At 35.2% G+C, this 13,095-nt stretch overlaps 1 protein-coding gene across 29 annotated transcripts in view; it reads left to right on the forward strand.

Annotated features, from left to right (window-relative positions):
- Positions 1 to 13,095, forward strand: part of MYT1L (myelin transcription factor 1 like) — a 290,751-nt gene that overhangs the window by 74,548 nt on the left and 203,108 nt on the right. For all 29 annotated transcript variants that reach the window (XM_072333541.1, XM_072333549.1, XM_072333556.1 and 26 more), the window contains one exon: positions 10,126 to 10,240. The gene's annotated coding sequence lies outside the window, so the exon portion shown is untranslated. The remainder of the gene's footprint in view (positions 1 to 10,125; positions 10,241 to 13,095) is intronic.

Consider the following 13,095-nt stretch of genomic DNA (forward strand, 5'->3'; position numbering starts at 1 on the left):
GTAATTCAGTTAAACTGAGTACAATAGTATAAGTATATTGCATAGAACATATAGAATAATATCAAATTTATAGTAGATTATACTTGGGATTTTAGTGTTCACATTGAAAAGGGATAAATTGTTGTCTTGGGGGGCGGGGAGATGTTGTAGATGCTAACGAGGCTGAACATTGTAGTACAAGCACATAGGCGGTAGCGGGGCTTTTTCGGGATGTGACGGTGATAGTAAACCAGCCTCTTCCGTCCCCTATCTAGTGATGTACTTTGGGCGCGCGCATTTCAAACGTGCCCTAGGGGGCGTAGACGAAGTAGTAAGGTATATAAGGTATTGATTACTCCTAATAAATGCCATTTTGCCACCTTTCTTGATGAGTCACGGTGGTCCTTTTGGCCCTAGCGAGGGTTTCGCTAGCACCTGGGCAAGTATGGGGTTTGGATTATAATTGTGCACGGCAACACAAAATGATAATTTCTCATCTCTTTAGTAGGAGAACAACTAATCTGGAGTGGGTAGGTAATTGCTGGGCAAGGACTTGCAAATACATGTGCAGTTAGGTTAATATTTCTCTATTTGTTCAGTAGATAGACATGCAATTAATTTAAGGGAGCAACTAGAAAATTCACAATCATGTATTATTGTCAGAAAAAATAAAAACCACCACAACAATAAAAGCGAAATGTGTGGCCAAAGGAGTGACTTTTGACAGTATGGGCTTTTTTTTTGTGTGGATACTACAAATAATTTCAACTGAAGAAGGTGTCCTTTGAATTATCAGACTGCTCATATCTGGTATTGAGGTGGAAAACATGTCTGTGGAAAGGTTTTAGGTGTGCTGTTCACTAATTCTTTTACTGTCTAGAAATGCGTTTTTAAATGGCCTTGTTTTTTTCCTGCCAATCACATAATCAGTTCGTCCCCATTTCTTTTCTTGTGGGGCTAAGCTAGCTTCCTCATTTTTTCAGTTCATCAATACAAAACTGATTTGAAGCTGAGCTGTATAATAATAAGCCTTTCAGCAGCCAGGCTTGACACTTGCCTTGTAATTAAGGCCTTGATGGTTGTGTTGATGGCAAATGAAAGAAAATGGCTTTGTTCTCAATTCCAGAGGCTTGATTGCTGGTTCTCGTTCTCACCTGAATTCGACCCATTCTGCATTGTGCACATGATTGCTGGAGTGTGAGTAATTGCAGCGCTGGCAGATGACATTTTCATGAAGCACACTCTGCACTGCTCCAGAGGGAATTTACAGAATTTATAGCTGGAGAAGCTCATCAAGCATGGATTTAGGAAATGCCTATGTGAAAAGTGGGAGCCCACAACCAAATATCAGAGCTTTTCTTTTGACATTTGCTTTTACATAAAGGACCACTGTCTGCAACCTGTCTTACCTTATGTTAGCAGCCTGTTCCTAACTAGATTTTGTGATTAATTTGTGATTAATACAGTTATTGAAGTTCATCAAGCAGCATTTTCTTCTGCTTTTTTTGTTTGCTTTTTTGAATAGGAGTCTTAGTAAATGAGATGGAAAATTGTTTTCTCATTTCCATTCATATTTTTATGTTTCCCTAACCTTTCAACTATTTAAAAATTGTTGGCTGATACTTATTATTGAAAATGAAAGCTCTTATAAAAATCCCCTTATTTTCTGAAGATTTTGTTCTACAGCATATTTTGTTCATCCTGAATGAAAATGAGTGTTCGTGACAAAGGACAGAAGGCTCACTTCTATAATAGAAATAGAGATCAGCAATTGCAAATTGGATCATCGTTAGAAACAAAACCGTAATGATTTTTGTACAGATCTTTACATATTTCAGTGAATGGTGCATTGCATGTTGCACATGAGGACTGCATACAAAAATTTTGCATCACAGGTAACATGTCATGATAAGCATTGTCTTTCCTTATATCTGCCTTTGTAGTCCTCTCTGTCTGCATGTTCACTATGTATTGCTTCTGAGCAGTCTCTCGTGTTTCTCTTTCCTCTTTAGCACAGCAACACTTTGATCATTACCTGTTGGTTGTTGCTCTGTTTCTTGCCTGTATCTGAACCACCAGAAACATTTATGGAATCCTGGTGACCTTTAATCACAGCTGTTGAGGCTGTCACCTAATTAGCATGCAAAAATTCATAGCTACTGTGATTCAGACATATTTTCTTCACTGCTGTCTGTCTGGCGAGCAGAAATATCTGCATCTAACTTCTAATAATTCTTGAAGGTTCTTAATCATGGCAAGTAGACAGTCTTTCCTCCTTGCATTCAGTATTACCAAAAGTCCTGAGGTACTGAATCGATTGAATGTTAGTTTTTTTTGTTTGTTTGTTTTTTCTGTTTGTTTGTTTGTTTGTTTGTTTTGCTTTTTTCCCCCAATTTATTTATTTATTTATTTTTTAATTAGACTTATTGATTAACCCCTAGGAAAAAACAGGTGAGAAGTCCTTTGTGTTTTTGTAATAAATATTTGTTTCTGAGTAGTGTAGATTACTAAATAATATACAGGAAAAAAACAGATATCTATGCTGGTAGTGTTAAACCACCTATTGTTTAAGGGCTTGACTTACCCTCATTTCAGTAATAGATCTCTATATCAATATTAATAAATGACAACAAGAGGAGAATCAATCGAAACTGCTGACAGTTGTTTTAATTTATACAACATTCCTCAGATAATTGGGTAGCACAAGGGGAGAGTTTTGAAGTGTCTTACCTAAATTTACGGTTGCTATGCTGCTGACATTTAAATAAAGTAGGATTTATTTATTTTTTTTTCTATTGACTTCAACATAAAGAAGATGGAAATTGTAAATACATTGTGATTTTGTCACACGTAGAAGAACTCCTAATTCATTCTCAATATTGGCACTAAATTCTGTTCTTAATTTTAAACGTTTTTTAGGAACTCAATGCGTTCAGTTTCATATCCTCAAAAATCTTGAGAATTTTTGTCTCAGAGAGTGATAATTTGGGTCAATTGTTGTCTTTTGAAGCCATGAAAACAATCATATTCAGGCTTTTAAGAACAAGAATTTGAGACAGTCTGCAGTTCTTAATCATGTCTGTTACAGTTATTATTGTAGGGTTGAGATGCAAGTGGACACCTTTGTGCTTGCTGGTCTTCTTCCTGAAGAAGTCTTTGAGACCCATATACGTTCTGGCAGCCTTTTGTCTCTCCCTGCTTTCCCAGCAACAGAACATTTTTTTCCATTAAGATTTGAGTGGCAACTCAGTCTCAGGAGGGAAACCTACCATTATTTTTCAATATCTGTGGCAAACCAACCATACCAGTCTAGGACACATAGTCAGTAATGGACAGGATGTCAGACTTTCTATCCTTAGTTGGGATATTTGGCATTGATTTTCCTGTGTAAGAATGAGACCTTGATCAAAGCAGAACATTCTGAGAAAATCATGACGAATTTTAACTTCTTTGCCAATCTGTGACAGTACAGTATACTATGACGAAAGGGATAGAAGCAACAGGCACAGAAACAGGACAGTGAAATGCTGCAGTAAGCAGGTGCTTTTGAAACTTGCTGAGTGGAAGAGAAGAAACAGCCTGATACCATTCACTTGATTTTAGTGTTAGACCTGTCATTTTGGGCATATAGGGAATGACAGTCAAATACTACATTTTAAAGACCATTTGTGGATAGTATTAGCATATAACAGAAGCCGTAATGTTGTGAATCACCTTAATGTTTTTCAAGTTGAGATACTGAAAATTATGAAAAACATTCAGCCATCATTCCTGTGACCTTCACAGCAAGATTGTTAATAATATATACATTAATAATAATATAATATATATATTATATAATAATATATATATTATATATAATAGTATAGCCATTTGTGCCAACATTTTTGTCATCATATCTGTTCTTGTCCTTTAACTTCTCTCACTTGTGTCAGTGACCCAACACTCAAACATCTTGTTTCATTCTTCACCTTTTCCTTTTTTTTACATTACTCTGTGTCTTTTGCTTGATAATATGAACATTTTGTGATCTTCCCCATCTTTTCAGAAATGATGTTTAATTTTGCTTTTAGTTTCTATACTCATCTACCCTTCACAGCCAGAGAAAAGAGGATTCACATCTTGTGATGTATTTTCAGACTAATGATGAGATATCACCCACTGCTCAGACTGTTGCATGAGACCATTTAGTATTTGAAATCGTTCTCTCTCTCTCCTCCACTTTCCCCCCTCCCCAGTCATGAACAATTTTACAGTAAAGGTAAGAGTACTCTGCTTCTTCTGCACTGACTGTAAAGGCCATTACAATCCCTGACTCCACACAGCGTGTTACTTTATTTCCTTCTTTATTATTATTATTATTTTGCCCAGTGCAGTCAATCATCAACAGTTTTTTCATCTGAGAAACCCAAAGTTGTTGGACACTACAATGAAGGTATATGTGTAGCTCTCTTACTATTCATGGGAGATGATGAAAGGGTAGAGTTTCCTCCATTCACTATGGGAGTATTCCTGTAAATTTTCTTCCATCTTGAAAGGTAGCATCTCTTTTTGTTGTGGGCTTACTTAAATTCTCTTTGAATCGAAATAAAGCTTTCATCTTGTTTTACTTTTCAGTATCTTTCAATCCAGAAATTATTTATTTTAGCATGTTTTAAGTTTCTTTTTGGAGCACTTATAGCTCTTTGAGATATAATTGGCATTGTAGCTGGTATTTCATCCCACCTTGTTTTTTACCGTTGACAGTGTTAGAGAGCTGTTGTAGTAACTTGTTCTGCAAATATCCAGTGACCTGTTTGAGGTCTTCTGTCAGAAGACTACAAGACTTTGTCCTTCCGGTACATACATTCATAATAATTTGGGTGTTTTTTTTGTTTTTTTTCCCCCTGTTTATTTGGTATGACATGTACACCTATTGGGTTTTTTATTTCTATTCTTACATTCATCATAGAGTATCCCACAAAAACAGTTCTATGTTGGGATGCTTTATAGCAGTTTTCTATCTCCCGGTAAAAAACTTTTTCCATATATCCAGTATAAAACTTGATGAGAGTGCATTCAATGCCACTCTCCATGTTACTGACAAAATGTTAGTTAGTATTGATCTCACTACAGACAGGATAGACACCACTTGTCACTCGCCTCCATTTAGACATTGAGATGTTGACTAATGCTTTGAGTTTGAGCACTTAGCCAATTCCTTATCCACTGATATCCACTGATATTCCATCAAATCCATTTATGTCCAGTTTGGAAACAAGGATGTCATGTAGGATGGTGTCATATGTGAAATAGATGATGTCACTTATTCATGATGTCATTTGAGAAATGCTCTGAAGCTGTAAAATGCCTTAATGTAGAAGACTAACAGGTATAAATTCAATTTTACTATAGATGGAGTTTGGAATTATTTTAATACTCTAGTATGTAGAATAAAAAATTCAGTTTTTGACAGTGGAGGGTAAAATTGAGCATTAGTCCACAGGGAAGTTTATGGGGTACTCAGGATTTTCACATGAATTCATTAGGTAGCTCTGAATTTATTCATGGTATGTAATGCATAAAAAGTTCTGCCCCAAATCTGGCATTGTAATCCATGTCCTGACACTATATTGACTCATGGTAAGATTCTTCACCAATAGCTGTCAATGTAGAAGGGTAAAACTATGTATACTATAACCTTTGCTGTCCACAGTTCATAAACAACAGTGTGGTGAATATGTCTATAATATATAAGTTGGTGCTATCTGTTTCACACTTTCATTTGTATAGCTATCAATATTTCTTAACTACCTCTAGTTGCTTCAGAAAACAGCAGGAAAGATCCAGAAATTAAAATCATTTATTTGCCCAACGCTTAGTTTAATTAGTAGGCTGCTTTGATTACCTGCCCTTTCTTCTGCTTTGGCTCTCTAAGCAACATTGTATTGAGGAGGTCAATCTGAACACACAAAAGTTATTTGTTGTCTTTTGAAGTGCTTCCAGATCAGCAGCTCTGAATGCAATAGCCTTTCTCCTAATATAAATTGTTTTGTAGTAGTTTAAAGATTTGAGATAGAGGACAACATTTGGAGTCATCCGGTCCTAGATAGCCTAGACATCCAGATAGCTGGGGTGCTATTTACTTAAGGATTTTCATATTCTTGACTGTCCTGACATTTCGGAAGAGCTACAAATAATGCTGTGGAGATTTTCTTTCCATGTTCACCATCTCCATTGCTTCTTGCAATCAAGAGGGCCAGAGGTTTTTCATTCAGCTGTTTGTGGTGTTTCCCATTTTCTCCACTGTTCATCACAGTCAGAGTGAGAACTGTATATCTACTGTTGAGATATGCATTCAGCCATCCCATAAATTCCTGTGTGCTAGTTGTGCGTTTTCCTCATTAGTTTTAACTTCTTGTTTAGCAGCATCTGATTCTTGTAATTATTAATCTTACCTATGCTACACTTGACATCAGAAAACATGACATACAGTATCAGCCAGGATGCTCAAAGACTGTCTGCTTTCAGTGAAGACATTACAAATTTTCCAAGAGCACTAGGTGACAATGCTGGGTATTTCCTTCTTCTGATGAGAAGCATTCACTCGTGTATCTCAGGAAACTTTTTTTTTTTTTTTTTTTTCTTTTTTAGTTTATATAGGATAGTGTTTTGTAAGTCTGGGATGCATTTATCTATATAATACCCTAAATATGTAATGGTAGGGAAAACATTTTTATGCCATATATGAAGTCTTCTGCTTTCATGTTGGATTCAGAATTTCATATTCTTATAGAACAAAAAATAAGTTTAATGTTCTTCAACTGATTTTTTAACCTGTTGCCTTTTTATACCTTGAACTTCAACTTCATTTATTTGTTAGAGGTTGAGTTTATGATATTATTTCCTCTGAAAAGCATGGCAGATGTCTGTCTCATGTCAGCAAGAGCAGGATTAGGCCCACTGCATTTTTATTCATTCATTATTCAGAAAAATTGGAGGCATGACTTTAGTATTTGTAGATTTATGTATGCTGTTATCTTCTAAAGTCTGTCCATCATCACAAATGTCTCATAAATTAATATTAATTCTTTAAATCAGTTTAAAAAAATATCTATTGGAAAGAGTTGTAATTATTTCACCTCTCCCAGTAAAACTTGTAAACCTAATTACATCACCACACGAAACAACTGAATGTGACTGCTGCTGTTAAAATATTCAGTTAGACTGAAAGAAAGTATACAGCCCATTAAAGGCAGATGATGTGTACATGAGAGTGGGATAAAACTGTATGTTTCCTTGAGATTTCTGTTTTACTATTTCAGTTTTTCTTCTGTAAGAATAATTCTGTAAGAAGAATCTTCAGATTTAATATCACTTAAGGTGTCTTTATGGCATTTGTTCTCAGCATCATTTAGAATTTAACTTTTTGGTGGGCATTTTCTTCTTCTACTGAAACACTTACTACCCATAACGATAAAGTACTGGTTACATTTTTGACATTGTCAGATAAGTGCATTACTTAGGGCATCTCAGAGACCAGTCATTCAATTGGACTTTTAAATACTCTTTTCTTAGGTGGTAAGCAGCTTTAGCCTCTTACAGGTATGTCTTTATGCTCTATTTTTCTACTTTTGCAGAGGTAATTGAATTTTTGTTTGAGCTCCTGAAACAAAGGATATTTATCACTACCAGTGTTTTAACAGAAAATTGTGGGGACTTCATTTTTCCCATGTTCTCAAGGGCAAATAAATTGCCTGTGGCTGTGTGTGTATTTATGAAGCTTAGATTAACACAGGTCTCTGAACAGATAATGCATATGGAGAAACTTGATTTGTATATGCAAAGCTTCCTATAAACACAAGAGAGCTGTGGGAAATCAAATTTTCAGATTTGAAACAGAAGGTGGAGAGTGCATAGTGGAAGCCATTACCTCTGCATGTTAGTAACTGATTCGCCTTCTATGAAGATATTTAAGACCTATCTGGTTGCTTACCTGTGTGAATGATTGCAGGGTACCTGCCTTAGCAGGGGGTTGAACACAGTGATCTGTTGAAGTCCCTTTCAACCTCTGCAGTTCTGTGATGCATTTTCTTATGTTTATGCTAATTGTTTATAATAATCAAGACTGATGTTGCTTTAGGTGGACCTGAATGCTTCTATGGCATTGGGAGATAAACTTGTATGGCAAATTTTGCTGCGAAAGCAAAAGCTCAGCAGTGTGCATCCCTCTGGAGTTCAAACTGGCAAAGAGGAGCGCGTGGTGCTTTCTCGTCGCCCTGCTCTTGGCCGCTAGCCGTGGTGCTGAAGCTCTGCAATGCCCACAGCTTGCGTTGAGAAATGACAATAGACTGCTTAAGCAAAAATAGAAAAGTAGACCATATCCATTATTTGACAGGCTTTTTTTTTGGGAGGGGTGGGGAGGGAGTGGGGTGGGGCTAATTCTTGTTTTCAGTTGAGTTTATAATTGAAGTAGCACAGTACATTATAGTCGTTATCTCCATTTATTGTTAAATACGTCAGTCTGCCCTACTTTTGGAGAAGTTCATTATGAAAGCAAAGAGAAAAGCCACATTAAGGCCACCATGAAGATGTGTGTATAAATGTATATAAAACACTGGGTGTTTTTTAAGAAGTAAATTTTTGGAATTAATGATTACACAGAAGAAAATTCTTTTTTTAGGCTAAATATCTCCCTCAGAATACCATCTTGGAAAGGGAAAAAAAGAAAATAAGCTAGAAATCAAGAATTTTGAATCCTCAATGATTTTATGCACAATTCTATATTGACACCATATTTTTATTTTCTAAAATAATTTTATTAAGTAAACTCAGATTTGTTTGTGAAAAGGTTCCATTTCTACATAAAATTACTGAAATTTTGGCATAAATTTTGACATTGGTTAGAAGATGAAAAGGTCTTCTTTTTATTTATCATTATAATATGGAAAAAACTAATAAAATAATACTTCCTAGTGTATCTTCATGAAAATAGTTTGTTTAATAATAGTTTGTAATCGTATTTCTGTTTACATTTTCTTTAATTCTGTAGAATATTTCCTTGCCTGAAAAGTAAAATGTAAGACATCAAGTACAGTATCTTTTAGAGGATTTATGGTAATGCTGCTGAATTTAGCTGAGCATAGAAACCATGGTGAGCCCCTCAGGGTCTCTTATTTTCTTGACACACTCCACTGCTGCACCATTAACACTTTGTCTGTTATTGCCATCTACTTAGTTTAATGAGGATCTTTGAATTTGAAGTTCTACACAAGAAATAATGGCTAAAATAACTGATGTACCTACTTCAGCTTTCAGAAAAGTATTTATTCCCTTTGTATTTTTTAAGTAAAAAGTACATTCATGTTCTTCAGCAGTGTAGTTGTATCACAATGGTTTCTTTAATTATGGTAGGTACGAATCATGAGCACTGAGTAATGAGTAGAAGTATGATGCTTTATCTGTCTGTGTAAAAGGTAAACACATGGTGGATAGCTTCTAGAGGAGATTCTTAATCACCTTAAAATTCTTTCTATTAATACTGACACTTTAATGTGAAGGAGGAATAGTTCTGCTGGAAATTTTGTGCTATCAAAGCAGAATATTATATTACTTCTAAGAAATCAGAAGACAGAAAGGCTAGGTGCTGTTTTCCAGAACCTGTATGAATCCAGCCAACTGCCGTAAAGGGTCAGTATGTGGCTCATTAGATTGGGTTCCTAAAACTGAATTTGTTACAGTCCTATGAATACATGCATAAAACATCTTAAATTATGAAACAATAAGCTGTGTTATCAGACAAGGACTCAAACTGATTTAAAACCTGAATAATACTGCGCTAGAATACGTTGTAGAATTTAAGAATGGTATTCTAACCTTTTACTGGTTATTGAGTGACCAGCCAAAGCAAAAGATTGCTCCAAATCACTTTAAATACCTAACTGATCTGGAAAGTCTCTGCAGGACCAAATAAAGTCTGATTCTGAGAATGAATATCTGTTCCATAGAACTAAGGAAATAAGTTGTTTATTAGATTTTTTAAAAAGCAATTGTTAAATGCATTTATTAAAAGCCTATTTTTAAAAGTTAAAATAACGTGAGCGATTTGTTCTGTTCCTCATAAGCTTGCTATCATATAGTAAAGATATTTGTTTTTTTTTCTTTTAGAAAATGAATCTGGAAGAAAATTGGTGAATCCAACCCAGTGGACCTGGAAGCACTCTGACAGGCTCAGAGAGCAGAGTCTGGACCAAAGAGCAATTACCCCACCAAACGATTTCAGGTACAATTGACCTAAATGTAGCATTCTCTAGATTATTGACAAGAGTTCATTTCCTGTAGTACTTTTCCCATTTGCTGCTCCTGGTAACCACTGTGATCTTATCTATCTGGTGCTGCATAACTTCTGGAATGCAGCTCAGATATTTCTGTTGTGCATTATCTTTAAACACACGATTCATGCTAGAAGAGTCATTTACAGTTAAATGATTATTCTTGCTGCTGAAGTTGCACAGAGCAGGAATGAGTGCCTCAATCCTTGTGGACCTTAATGTGCTGGGATTCTTCACTGTAAAATCAGAAAAATAGTATTAGTTAACCCTAAATAAATAGGAGACTTTATTTCATTAAACTGTAACAGCAGATTCTGCTATGCATAATGGTGGGGTTGACAGACTTGCAATTTACTTCTTTGGTATAAATATACTTATCCGTGAAGTAAGACTTCCTTCAGTGACATCCTACCTACAGGCAATTATCATATGTTGACATGGAAAAGAAATGAGTATATGCACCAAGATCAGAACTGTACAGAAAGAAGGTGAACTGAATTCAGATGCTGGTAATGTCACAACCTGCTTTAATTTTGATAAATATATATCTGTTAAGAGTTTCCTGCAAACTTTTGCTAAGTGCTGGGTAGAGTTGCTTTCCATTTATATGGAACATGCAGATTGTATTCCCTTGGTGCTCATCATAGAGATTTATTTGCACCCTTTTTCGTTTATTGAATTTTTATTTGGAAAGTCCCTTCATTGCTCAGAAATCCAAAATGCTAGTAGTATCAGATTCCATGCTGTGAAGCTGTTGGAGAGCCATTTTTTACAGAGCTTTGTGAACCAATATTGTGAGATACAACTGTGGTAGTTATTTTTCTGCGTATTTTCTTCTGTGTTTTCCTAAGAAAACATCAAAATACCTAATTTGTTTGAGTAATAAGTTGCACAAATAATCATAGGTCTCACTCTTGAAAGGAACATCAGCACAAAGTTCAATTGAAAGCTGAATAATTTACAACATAAAAACACATATACAGTATGTTGGTCTGTGTTGATTCTTTTGATGACAATGGATGGCAGTTTTAAATCTAGCTAGACTCAGGAATTCTACAGTATGTTCTAAAGTGCAACAAGTTGGAATGTCTGAATATGATATTAATCAGAAAAACACCAGTCCTCTTCTTATTAGTTCTATCCTTTGTAGAGGACTTAGATTTTTCCCTGTAGTCATAGAGGGCTTTATCCAGACATGAATTTTGTGATCTTCATTCCAGTGTAGGAAACTGAGGCAAATGAAATTTAAATGTAATTTTAAATGATGTACCAAAGCTTTAAGGAAATGAAAGTAGGAATGTGTATAACTTCTATTTTTCCTCACCTTTATTCTGGTAGGTATTAATGTCAAAATTTATCTTTATAGGACATTTTTTTAGTGAAAGTGATGTCTCAAAACAGTCTAACAAAGTAGTTTTCCTCACTGTGAGTTGCACTTTCAGGGCTTCAGACAAAATTCTGTGAAGCATTGTGTTGAACTTTACACCATGTTAAAGAAAAATAAATAAATTGAAGAAATGTTGGTATTTTCTGTTCTTTAGAGTTAAGAAGGAATGAAAGAAGTTTAGAAATATACTGGTTAAGGAAAGGTGTGAAGAAGTACTCTATTTCTGTCTAAAACAAGATAAAGTGTGAATCAGGTACTCATTTACATAGTACTTAAACTACTGTAGAGAAAATCTGAAGTATAGCATAAAACTGATTTACCTCCCCCCTACCCACATTCTACTGTGAGGATTTGATGTGACACAACACATTAGTGGAAGGCAATAGTAGTCTGAAATGTTAAAAAGAAAGCAGTAGAATAATCTGCGAAGGTGGGATGAGAATGTGCAAGTCATGGTTGAGGCTTTTTTGTTTGGGCGAGTTGAGCTCGTAGAACTTCTTGTGCTGCTCTTTGTGATCCTGTATAGTTTGTATGGTAATTTCCATTGGGCTGCTAAATAAAATACTTTTAAAGTTTGAGGAAACAAAATGGATTAGTGAGAGGACATTTCTGTGGCAGATTCTTCCACAGAGAACAGGACAATTAAAGGACCACTTGTCTAGGAGAAAAAACAGAAAGTAATAAAATAACAGAAATCAGTCCTATCCCAACATAAATGACAGATAATGCCTAAGCAGTTACCCAAGCCCCAAAGATTCTCAGTTGAAATATTTAACTTATTTTTTTCCCAAAAATTTTTGTTTGGAATTTTATAAGTAGGACTCTGCAGTCTTATTGACTGCTAGATTTCTGCAAGGGCATAACCTTACAGAGTTAACCCTGCTGTGATGTGATTTTTACTACTTTCTTTTTATCCACGTGAAATGTATCTAAAACTTGATTTTATATGTGCAGAAGAATATCAGATACTCATGTTTTATTAATTATTATATTCAAGTATTATGTACATCTTTCTGTGTCTTGACTTACCATAAGTGAATATGCTAGTTTAAAACTAAGGAACTAACCCTGAAAACCTCACGTAAGCTCATTTCTCTGTGTGAATATTCTTTTTGAGGATTGCTCACTACAGCTGTTGATATATAGAAACAGCATTCTGAGTCTAAGTTCCATTGTGTAATGTATTGTGGATCCAAGAAAGGCATAACATCTTAAGTATTTTTTAATTTACTTGACACCTTGAAGTATTTATTTGACCTCTTTAGGGGTATACTCTAGTCCCTTACAGGATGCAGACCCGTAGAAAAAAATACCATAGATTAGGGATCTTAAGCCACTTTATTCCTGTTGTTTTATTCATTTTTCCCTACCACCATGGCGAAAAGTGATAGTAAAGCAATCCTAATTAGGCAGCGTAAG

Source organism: Excalfactoria chinensis, chromosome 3, assembly GCF_039878825.1.
Source record: "Excalfactoria chinensis isolate bCotChi1 chromosome 3, bCotChi1.hap2, whole genome shotgun sequence".
NCBI lineage: Eukaryota > Metazoa > Chordata > Aves > Galliformes > Phasianidae > Excalfactoria > Excalfactoria chinensis.